The 9,927-nt window shown below is 40.3% G+C and overlaps 1 protein-coding gene and 2 long non-coding RNA genes across 4 annotated transcripts in view; 2 read left to right on the forward strand and 1 right to left on the reverse strand.

Moving 5' to 3' along the window:
• Positions 1-9,927, forward strand: part of LOC138963039 (uncharacterized) — a 37,832-nt gene that overhangs the window by 19,727 nt on the left and 8,178 nt on the right. The gene's annotated exons all lie outside the window — the stretch shown is intronic.
• On the forward strand, positions 528-7,442 carry LOC138963041 (uncharacterized). The gene is made up of 3 exons (XR_011454697.1): positions 528-812; positions 1,547-1,597; positions 7,314-7,442. It is a non-coding gene; the product is annotated as an uncharacterized lncRNA (long non-coding RNA).
• Positions 1,987-7,510, reverse strand: LOC138963042 (uncharacterized). 2 transcript variants are annotated; one of them, XR_011454699.1, is made up of 2 exons: positions 7,374-7,510; positions 1,987-3,462 (listed from the first exon to the last, which is right to left on the reverse strand). It is a non-coding gene; the product is annotated as an uncharacterized lncRNA (long non-coding RNA). The 2 variants fall into 2 exon arrangements; XR_011454698.1 differs by having other exon boundaries at positions 7,351-7,489.

A 9,927-nucleotide genomic window follows, 5' to 3' on the forward strand; every position in this document is an offset into this window, starting at 1 on the left:
AGCATGCTTGTGGGGTCATATCACACAAATGGTGCAATGTTTAGGCAGCATTGCATTAAGAAAGCTATTAATGCCGTACAGTGGAAACCCCTTTTTAAGTCCTCTGAAAATCTCAGAAAATTGGGTCTTAAAAAGGAGGGAGTCTTAAAATGGAGTAATTTTACAGAGGTTATAAACAGAAGGTCTGAGAAAACAAGGTCTTAAAAAGGAGGGAGTCTTAAATTGGGGGTAATTTTACAGAGGTTATAAACAGAAGGTCTGAGAAAACAAGGTCTTAAAGGTGGTCGTCTACATTTTGACTTTTTTCCAATAATCGTATGGTTAGATTTCGCTAAAAAGTTATTTCAGATGATGAATGAACCATGGGTCAAAAAGTTACAGAAAAAAACATATATGTAAAAAAAGTTTTTATTTTTTGGGAGCGTGACTCACGCTTCCAATGTTTACTTTTCTGTTTTCTGAGACCATGTGCTTTGCCTAAAAATATCGACCAATCAAATTATTAGCGGCGCATGCGCAAAGAGTCATTTATGGTCCAAAGATGTCTGCCATCTTGCGCCAGTTACGTAAAAAGCAAAATTGTGATCGATCAGGGCGGCATAGGTCTGAATGTGTACATTTGGGGGACCAGAAACAACCCTGAGATGCAGCGAAGTTGGAATTAGGCGCCAAATTCAACCGGCAAGTGGCAAAAACACTATGATGCTCATTGAAAGTTACGTCGGGGGTGTGCTCAAAGTACTTTTGGCAAAATCGCAAGCAGGACAAAGCCCTGGGAGTTTTTCCTGTGGAAGAGCATGCTGAAACGGAATGTAAGTATAATTGTTGACATTACACCCAACCTTTACTTTGATCTTCCATTAACTTTACTTGTATATTTGAATTCAAACCTAGTTATTACGTTTCACAGTTCTGAAACAAAGCTTGTACGTACATGATTACCATTTCACTGTAGGCTGAAAGGGCGCGTCCGAACATTTCATACTCAAAGGCGGTTTGAAATCCGGGCTTACTTTTAGATCTGGTTTTTACATTATGTATTCCTCCACACTTTTTCCTTTTCTCAGCTAGTGTCGTGTCGTGGTGTGTCGTGGGAAAGGGAGGGGGGGAGTTGCATTTTCAGTGGCCGATTCTACTTCGGATAGATCATTGATCTATACAGACGGTATCGCTAACTCGTCATCTATGGACAGATCAAGCTCATCCAGATGAATAGAACTAAAATGTCACATTTTTTTTAGAATCTTATAGATCTGTTCTTAGTTTTTACGGTATGGCTTCAGCTACATTCAATCTGCGTGTGCCTTACACGAACGACTGTTGAAAAAAAAAAGATTCTCTTCAGAGATTCATGATACTATTCAGTTTTAACCACCACGTTTTTACATTGTGTGATTAAATGATAAGGTGACGTGCATCTTCACGCAGTCGCGCGCGTGTGTGTGTGTCACGGTGTGTGTGTAAGGGGGGGGGGGGATATGTCTGTCTGTGCCCTCTGACTTCAACATAAATTGTGTGTATTCAACAGTAACGTTGCACATTGCAGATCTGTGCGCCAGGAATGTGGACAAGGAAGCCGCAGTTTGAGCAAGCAACGGTAAGCTATTTCATTCGAAAGCTGTTTTATTCGATTACAGCGAGTCCGTTTGTAAGCAAGCTTTTATGATGTTCCTGTACACAACCTTCATCGATGCTACAGGGATACTGTTTCAAGTTTTTAACATTGAAACTGTGTGTGTGTGTGTGTGTGTGTGTGTGTGTATACGTGTACGTGTGTGTGTGTGTGGGTGGGAGAGAGAGAAAGACAGAGAGAAAGAGAGAGAGAGGGAGAGAGAGAGAGAAAGAGAGACTGTGTGTGTGTGTGTGTGTGTGTGTGTGTGTGTGTGTTCGCTCTGAAAAAACGAGAACACGCAAAAATAAACATCGTATTTGGTCAAGGTATCAGAAATATTTAGTATAAATAATAGCTAATAGTGAAGGGTAACATTTTTTTTCTTCTCATAGCCTTTATTCATCAAGCTGACAGTGACAACATAATAAGGGAACACAGACAAATTAAATAACATATCCACAACTACTATAACAACAAATGCAAGCGGACCAATAGTTGCAACAAACTTCAGGCTAAATAACATCAAAAAGAAAGGACCAGGGGGAAAAAGAGAGATCACACGTATCTAAGAAAACAGCGGTAACCATTTTTATGTCCGAATGTATCATTAAAACCACTATATCCACATCTTGCCTGTTCTTAGTGTCATGCAATCATGAGTAGCAAGTGGTGTAAAAATTGAGAGACACAGAAAGGCACAGTCGTTCCCATAAAAACTTTTGGCTCACCATCTCAGATTTAGACAAGATTGTACATGAACAAAGACTTAGATTCGACAACCTGGCTGCTTCATGCGCAAAGTGATAATTTATTTTGATGTGTTATCATCACAGATTCCTGCTTGTGTTCGTTCACAAATCAGTCAATAAAAAACAATCACAAACTGCACCCAGGCTGATTAGTTGATGTGTTTAGCAATGGTCTTTTCAGGCCTGGTCTGTTCTGAGACTGTAAATCGAATAGTTTACTCGGGAAGGACTGAACCTTTCACATCAATATTCAACAAAAACCAACAAAACGTCTGAATAACACATACGAGAAGGGGGGAAACATTAATTTGTGTGCTTTTGTTATCAGGGGAGGGAACTATCTAATCCGAGCAAAATTACCTCCCTTGATTTGTCTTACGTGATACATGTGCAAAGTGAATAAAAAGTGCATCAGTCACAAACAAATACAACTATTTAGCAGGATCAATTAGTACACTTGATGCATATATGAATGTTGATCTATTCAGAATAATAAATAATGTCCCGGCTGATACTACCTGCTAAATTATTAGCAGATTATCATCGATATTTGTGTTCCCTATGCACAGCGTTTGTTTTTCGGTTGTTGTTTTGGTTCATGTAACGTTTCAGGCGTATTCTCAAGACATTTAGAGAACTGTTATGGAAGCCTGAAGATCAAAGACAAAAATGTATTTACCGTAAAATGCACAAAAAAAAGAAAACGGGTTTTCTAATAGCGGACTGCCATTCTGATTGTGGACTTTAGCATGCATAGCCGTGTCAGAAGACAACAAATATACCTGCAGCCCGATTACTTGAAATGTGGCATCGGTATTAAGTGTGTGTGTGTGTGTGTGTGTGTGTGTGTTTTTTTGATGCAGCTGCAGAAGTAAAGAAGCTAATGTCTTACAATATTTTCAGAAATGATCGCTCTATGTTTTACTACAGAACTGAAGGAGCAATGGTTGAGAGTGAGGGGGTAGGTATGCAATATACAAGTGGGTAGATTTGTGAACCATCTGTGTGCCCGCTAGGTGGAAGGCGTCCATGGCATCCATGTAAGAATACATCGCTGCTCTGCCGATTCAGGATGAAGTCATAAGTGTCCAAGCCATTGTCCTGCAAGAAAAAACACGTCATTTTTAGTCCATTTATGAATTTCCGTGACTAAGCTTTGGTTTAATCATCGGCCTGATAATGATGACCTAGAAGCAATAGATTTGTTATCAAAAACAATTGGGAAAAAAAAGTAAATTAATTCTTTCCTTCTCCTTGTATTTATCAATGTGTTTATTCTTTTCTTCTTTTTTTTTCCTTGGGTGGGAAGGGGGGGTGGTGGTATTGGAGGTGGGAAGGGGGGGGGGGTGGTGGAGGTTGGGAGGGGGGGTGGGGGTGGTGGTGGAGGTTGGGAGGGGGGGTGTGTGTGTTGTAATTAGTTGTTTTCAAACACTTCGGACAGATACTGATGCGCCGGAGACATAGCAGAATTTTTCGGGGATGCATAATCTTGCGATCAGATGTGCAAGATGGTGATTGTTCTACACTACTCGTCATAAAAAAACTTTACAGATGCGTTTGAGGGCAGATCTTTATGATGAGGCCGTTTATCGTAAAACCAATTATATGACTGGAAAGGCCTTTTATGCCCCTAACTTATTCAGAAAACAGATTGAGTTTACATGACGTAGTGTCGATACAGTGAAGCCTACAACACAAACACACCCCAAAATCAAATTCGCAATATCAAGGTTCCCGCGTTAAAATTGACAACGAATCAGAACTGCTAAAACAAAACATGTTTAGCATGTTCTTAGACAAAACAATCAAATTTGCATCCAAATCAGTAAGTTTTGTTCACATATCTTGTCTAGACTAACATGGACGCTATGGCATGCTGAGCGGTGTAGGTGTCAATCCTCTCAGCAGGCATAAAAGGCAGTTTTTAAAGCCGCTTTAGCGGGTAATGAGACCTAAAAAATGGTACAAATCACGGTAAACATTTTTACAAATCACGTTTTTGCGCCCGATATTTTCTTGTCAACTCCAAAGTCAAGGAACGAATACGAAATCCCTTGACTTTTGGGGTAGCGCGACTCTGTTACTGTTAATTTTAAGATTTTTATTTTTAATTTTTATTTTCATTACTCGGAGGTCCCATCGTTGGGAAATTCCGGTCGCTTCCTCCCAGTGGAAAGCTAGCAGTGACAGAGTCGCACTACCCCAAAGTCAAGGGATCTATTAGTCCCCTTTCGCCGTTATCCCAATTCGCCCCCATCCCATTTTGGCGACATTTCTTAGGCCAAGTGTCATTTTACCACCATATCATGTACCATTAGCTCCACATCCCCTTTTGGCGCAATCCCGTTTCGCCGTTATCCCATTTTGCCCCCATCCCATTTTTGTGACATTTCACAGGCCAAGTGTCATTTTACCACCGTGTCATACCACTAGCGCCACATTCCATTTTGTCGCCATGCCGTTTTGCCGTCATCCCATTTCGCCGCCATCTCTATTTCGTGACATTTTGGATTGTGGCAAAAATGGGATTTGGCATAAACGGAATGTCTTCCTTTTTTTATAAGGGGCTTATTGTCCGTCAGGTCTTAATTGCCTATATTGGACATGAATTGGTTTATACGATTCGAGTTTTTACGCCCTCATGGCTTTTGATGTATGCGTGTTTAGGTGGTATCAGCCATCTGCACTTATGGTAGAATGACCAAGATCTTTAACGTGCCATTGTGGTGACACGGGGGTGGGAGATGGATACCGTCTCTGGGTCTGCACATAAAGTTGACCCGTGTCCGTCCCGGCCCGGATTCGAACCAGCGACCTTTCGATCAGTCTAGTGCTCTACCACATGAGCTACCCGGGCCCCATGTCTTCCTAGTTGAATAACGCAGTATAGTAGTATAGTGAGGCTTGGCAAGAAGAATAAATAAAAAATTTGATGGCGGCCAAATGGGATGGTGTCAAAATGGGATGTCGCGCTATTGTTATGACACGGTAGTAAAATGACGCTTGGCTTGTGAAATGTCGCGACAATGGAATGGGGGCAAAATGGAATGCGGTGAAACGGCATGGCGGCCAAATGGGATATGGTGTCAAAATGGGATGTCGCGCTATTGTTTGTAAAATGACGCTTGGCTTGTGAAATGTCGCAAAAATGGGATGGGGAAAAAAATGGGACGGTGGTAAAATAGGATTGCACCAACATGGGATGTGGAACTAAAACCACCCCCACCACTCAGCGTAGAGGCTCTAAACAAGAAAAATTAATAAAAAGAAAAGGCATGCATTACTTTGTGGAATACGATATTTTTACATTTTTACAAATCGCGGTTTTAGGTTCGACGTGATTTGTAAAATGTTTTTACATTTTTACAAACCACGGGTTAACAGTAACTCGCTAACGCATTGCCTTCAAACTTTCGGAGAGTTGTGCTAACACATGTTGTAAAGTACTTTCGGAATTTCAAGTAATTTGAGACATTAGGTCTGCTGTTATTTGTCATGTCAGAAACAGTTCTTAAATTGACGATAGGTTTTTGCTGAATCATTGAACAAATTTTATTTGTTGAAATCTTTAAGAACAATGACAGATGCGCCACATACTCAAATTTCATGTACATATTTTATCAGACATGGGTGGTATGAGGATTTCAACGCGAAAGTAGTTTTTTTAAGAAGTTGACTCATTCAGAGCGCTGAGCGCAAATGTCGGCCTACGCATAGCAAAGCTCACTGCCAACACGCTTAACTGATCAATGGCTCTTGAAAAAGCATTTTCCAAAAATGTGTGTGTGCGTTTAAACAAGTGCACTTTGAACAGCCATTGGTGAACCTGTATTAAATTTAAGGGTAAATTGAAGCTTTCATTTTTCTAAATGCATGCTAATTCTAAAAAAAATTCTGTTCAATCGGACAGGGTACATCTTTATTTTTAAAACTCTTTCTGGGATGACACATAACAGCAGAACTAATACCTCACATGACTTGAGATTTCGTGTGTACTTTACGACATGTGTTAACACAAATCTCCGAAAGTTTGAAGGCAATGCGTTTGCGAGTTACTCAAATGTACCATTCTTTGTCTTATTACCCGCTAAAATGGCTTCAAAACTGCCTTTTATGCCTGCTGAGAGTATTGACACCTACACCGCTCAGCATGCCATAGCGTCCATGTTAGACAAGATATGTGAACAACACATACTGATTTGGATGCAGCAAGAGTGACCCTGTTTTTTATTTTTTTATTATCTCAAATTGAAGAACAACTCATTTTTTGCCCACACAAATTGATTTGTTTCAGCTGTTGTGCCTAGCAGTGTTGTTTTGCCATTTTGAAGAAGACTGGGTGACAGGGTGACCCCCCAAAAATGCAACCCTCAAAAAGGCTAATAACTTCTACATCTGTTGACCGAATCACTTTATATTTGGGTGACATAAACTTCAACTACCGTGACACTTTCACAAAGGGGCAATTTTGTAGATCAAATGGTCAGACTTTTGTGCTATTTCAACAACAAAAAAAGTTGCCAAGATGTGGAAGGGTCATGCATAGCCTTAAGTTTATGTCCCCCAAATATAAAGTGATTTGGTCAACAGATGTAGAAGTTATTAACATTTTGGAGGGTTGCATTTTTTTAAGGTCAACCTGTATTTGCCAAAAAATCAGCCTGACTAGGCCATTTCTACTTTAGTATTACGAACTGAATTTCCAGGATGTTGTTATAACATTTAAAGATTAATAACTGAAACAGGACACATTTCTAAAGATTTCATATAACGATTATCCGCCCTATCCTGACACGCCCATCACTTTTCAGGTTGTTGTTTTTCATCATAATTTTAATGCATAATTACGGCACATCATAGTCGAGTCATGCACAACTTATGGCGATTAACAGCAGTGTGCTAACAGTTTTGAAACTGTTTCTGATTTTTAAGTACTATTTTTGTAATTACAGGTCTTTGACGGGTGGTTATCAACCTCCCTTCACCTACCTTGGTAGTGGTGACAAACACACCTGGAAGGACATGTGGCTGCACTTGAAGTAGGCTCCTCTGGGAAGGATCCTCTGCAGGCCATTCCCAAAACCGGGGATGGGAGCCGCTCAGCAATGGACAGGACCAGCTAGCTCCCCCGCGGTCATCTCGTTAATCATGTTCTGACCAACACAGTTAAAAGTCCTATTGTCATGAAATAATGTGATGCATTCAAATTTTTATCCATTTTATCTGTTTTAGTAGATGTAGTATTATGAAACCAGCGGCATATAGATATAATTATAAGCCATGCGCACTTGACCGGCATTCATGAACTTTGTGGAATTATCATCCCATATCTCAGGCCAATGTACACCAAATTTGAAGTAAGTTGCATAAGTAATTCATGAGTTATCATCATTTTAATGGGTGGCATGTTTTTTTTTAATTTTGTTTTGTTTGGGGGGGGGGGGGGGGGGGTACTTTGTACATGTTTGTGTGTGTGTGCTTTATGCATTCAGATGTATACATATGTAAGAGTGTATAATAAGTTGGTATATAATTAAAATTCTGTTGTTAATAAATTGTGTCTCGACTGATTGATGGGATTGTCGATTTTGTAAGTATCCTTTTAAACAGCAAACGGAAGTATAGTGTGTCACCACCGCCCCCCCCCCCCCCCCCCCCCCCCCTTCTCTCTCTCTCTCTCTCTCTCTCTCTCTCTCTCTCTCTCTCTCTCTCTCTCTCTCTCTCTCTCTCTCTCTCTCTCTCATATGCACACACACGCATTTACAATATTAATATACAGCCCACACTTGAATAACTGAGATTAACATAAGCACTCAAGCAATAACAGAGAGAAGAAATCTTCAAACCATTACATTTGTAACTACCCAAACTCACTGTAAGAATAAGAGACTGGATCTTTCTTCCCGATAACTCTTGGCGGCAGCTTCTTGAGTTGCTGTCCGCATGCTGACTCTCTGTGTCCTTGATTCCCTTTAATGTCCCCGATTGCGCTGACAAACAATGTAACACTGCCGCACCTGCTGGCCCTGCCCTGCCTCTTCTGACCGGTGGAGACGATGTTTAGCTCAGAGTTGAGACATGAGATAAGCGTACTTTGTTCGACCTGAGTATCGAAATGGACAGCTTTTGCAGAAAAAAAAGAAACAAAAAAACAAAACTGTTAAAAGACATGGACAAACGGTTATACTTGACGGACATGAATCATAAGTGAATAAAATACGTGGCTTATACCTACCATGCAATACACACAGTACAGTGTTAGTTTATTTATGCCATAAGGGGCAAATGTATAATAAGTTACACGTTTGGCATTTTTAAGAACTATAAATGCATACATGAATCGTCTAAAACATGATCAGGTAAAAGAAAACATGATCAGGTATAAGAAAACAAACACGTACAGATACTCCGATTCACTCAATCACTCGTACTACCACGTGAATGTCACACACACACACACACACACACACACACTGACACACGCACGCACGCGCGTACGCACGCATGTACGTATGCACACACACGCACGCACAAACACACACATCTACAGACATACGCACGCACATTTTACACACATACGGCACACACATAGACCTAAGAAATACAAAAATAAAAACCAGCTGCATTCTAAGATTCGACCGGAGAATCTAGATCTCTGATTCAGTTAGATCTGTAGTTGTTAGTCTTGCAGGAAAATCAATGGCGATTCTGACATCGATGTTGCGGGTAGTAGTCTACGTAAACTCATTATAAATGAAAGCACACAAATCAAGGACTCTTGTTGGAAAATACCATTGTTTTTGATTCCGATCCTTATTTTGTAGTCGAAATGTTTTGTGTGTGCAGAAATACAAATTTAGATCGATTGCAAGCGTTTTAGATTTCATTGTCAGTGTACGTGTGTCACTGTGTCGGAACTGTGCCTCTCGAAACATTCAGTTAGCGTTAGACCTATGCTTTTGCTTTATTTTTATGATGACTCCTTAATTCCTGAACCGAATCATTAAGCAGAGCCTCTTTGTAAACCGCCATAAAACAAAGTACCGGAATGTGCAATGCTGAAAGCGTAAATCTGACTTTTGAGAGGTTCCCTGAAATGCGTCAACTCGGCTAAGATTTAATATCTACGAATGACGAACACAGTACGTGAACAGAGCAAACACATTGCTTGAAACTGTTTTGTTGCATTATGAAGCCTTGTTTGCAGCCACTTAAAAGTCTTATACGACAAGAATGTATTGCATAATTGACAAAAAGAACTTACCAGAGAACTTTCGTCAAGCCAGCGGCTGCTCACCGCTAGGAATTCTGGGTGGTTGAGCACTTTGAAAACTTCCGGTTTACATTATGTTCCAAATAAGGATATCCTACTACGATTATGTTCCAAATAAGGATATCCTACTACGATGGAATACATCAATGAATTTTCAAACGGCTACACTTGCTCCGTCCTTTCTGATCGGAGGGGGGTGTTTTTTTGAAAGTGTTAGTGAATGGATTAAACATTTTAGCGGTCGAATCTCAATTTCTGTGAGAAAATGTAGACGAGGACCTTTAAAAAGGAGG

Source organism: Littorina saxatilis, linkage group LG3, assembly GCF_037325665.1.
Source record: "Littorina saxatilis isolate snail1 linkage group LG3, US_GU_Lsax_2.0, whole genome shotgun sequence".
Lineage (NCBI taxonomy): Eukaryota > Metazoa > Mollusca > Gastropoda > Littorinimorpha > Littorinidae > Littorina > Littorina saxatilis.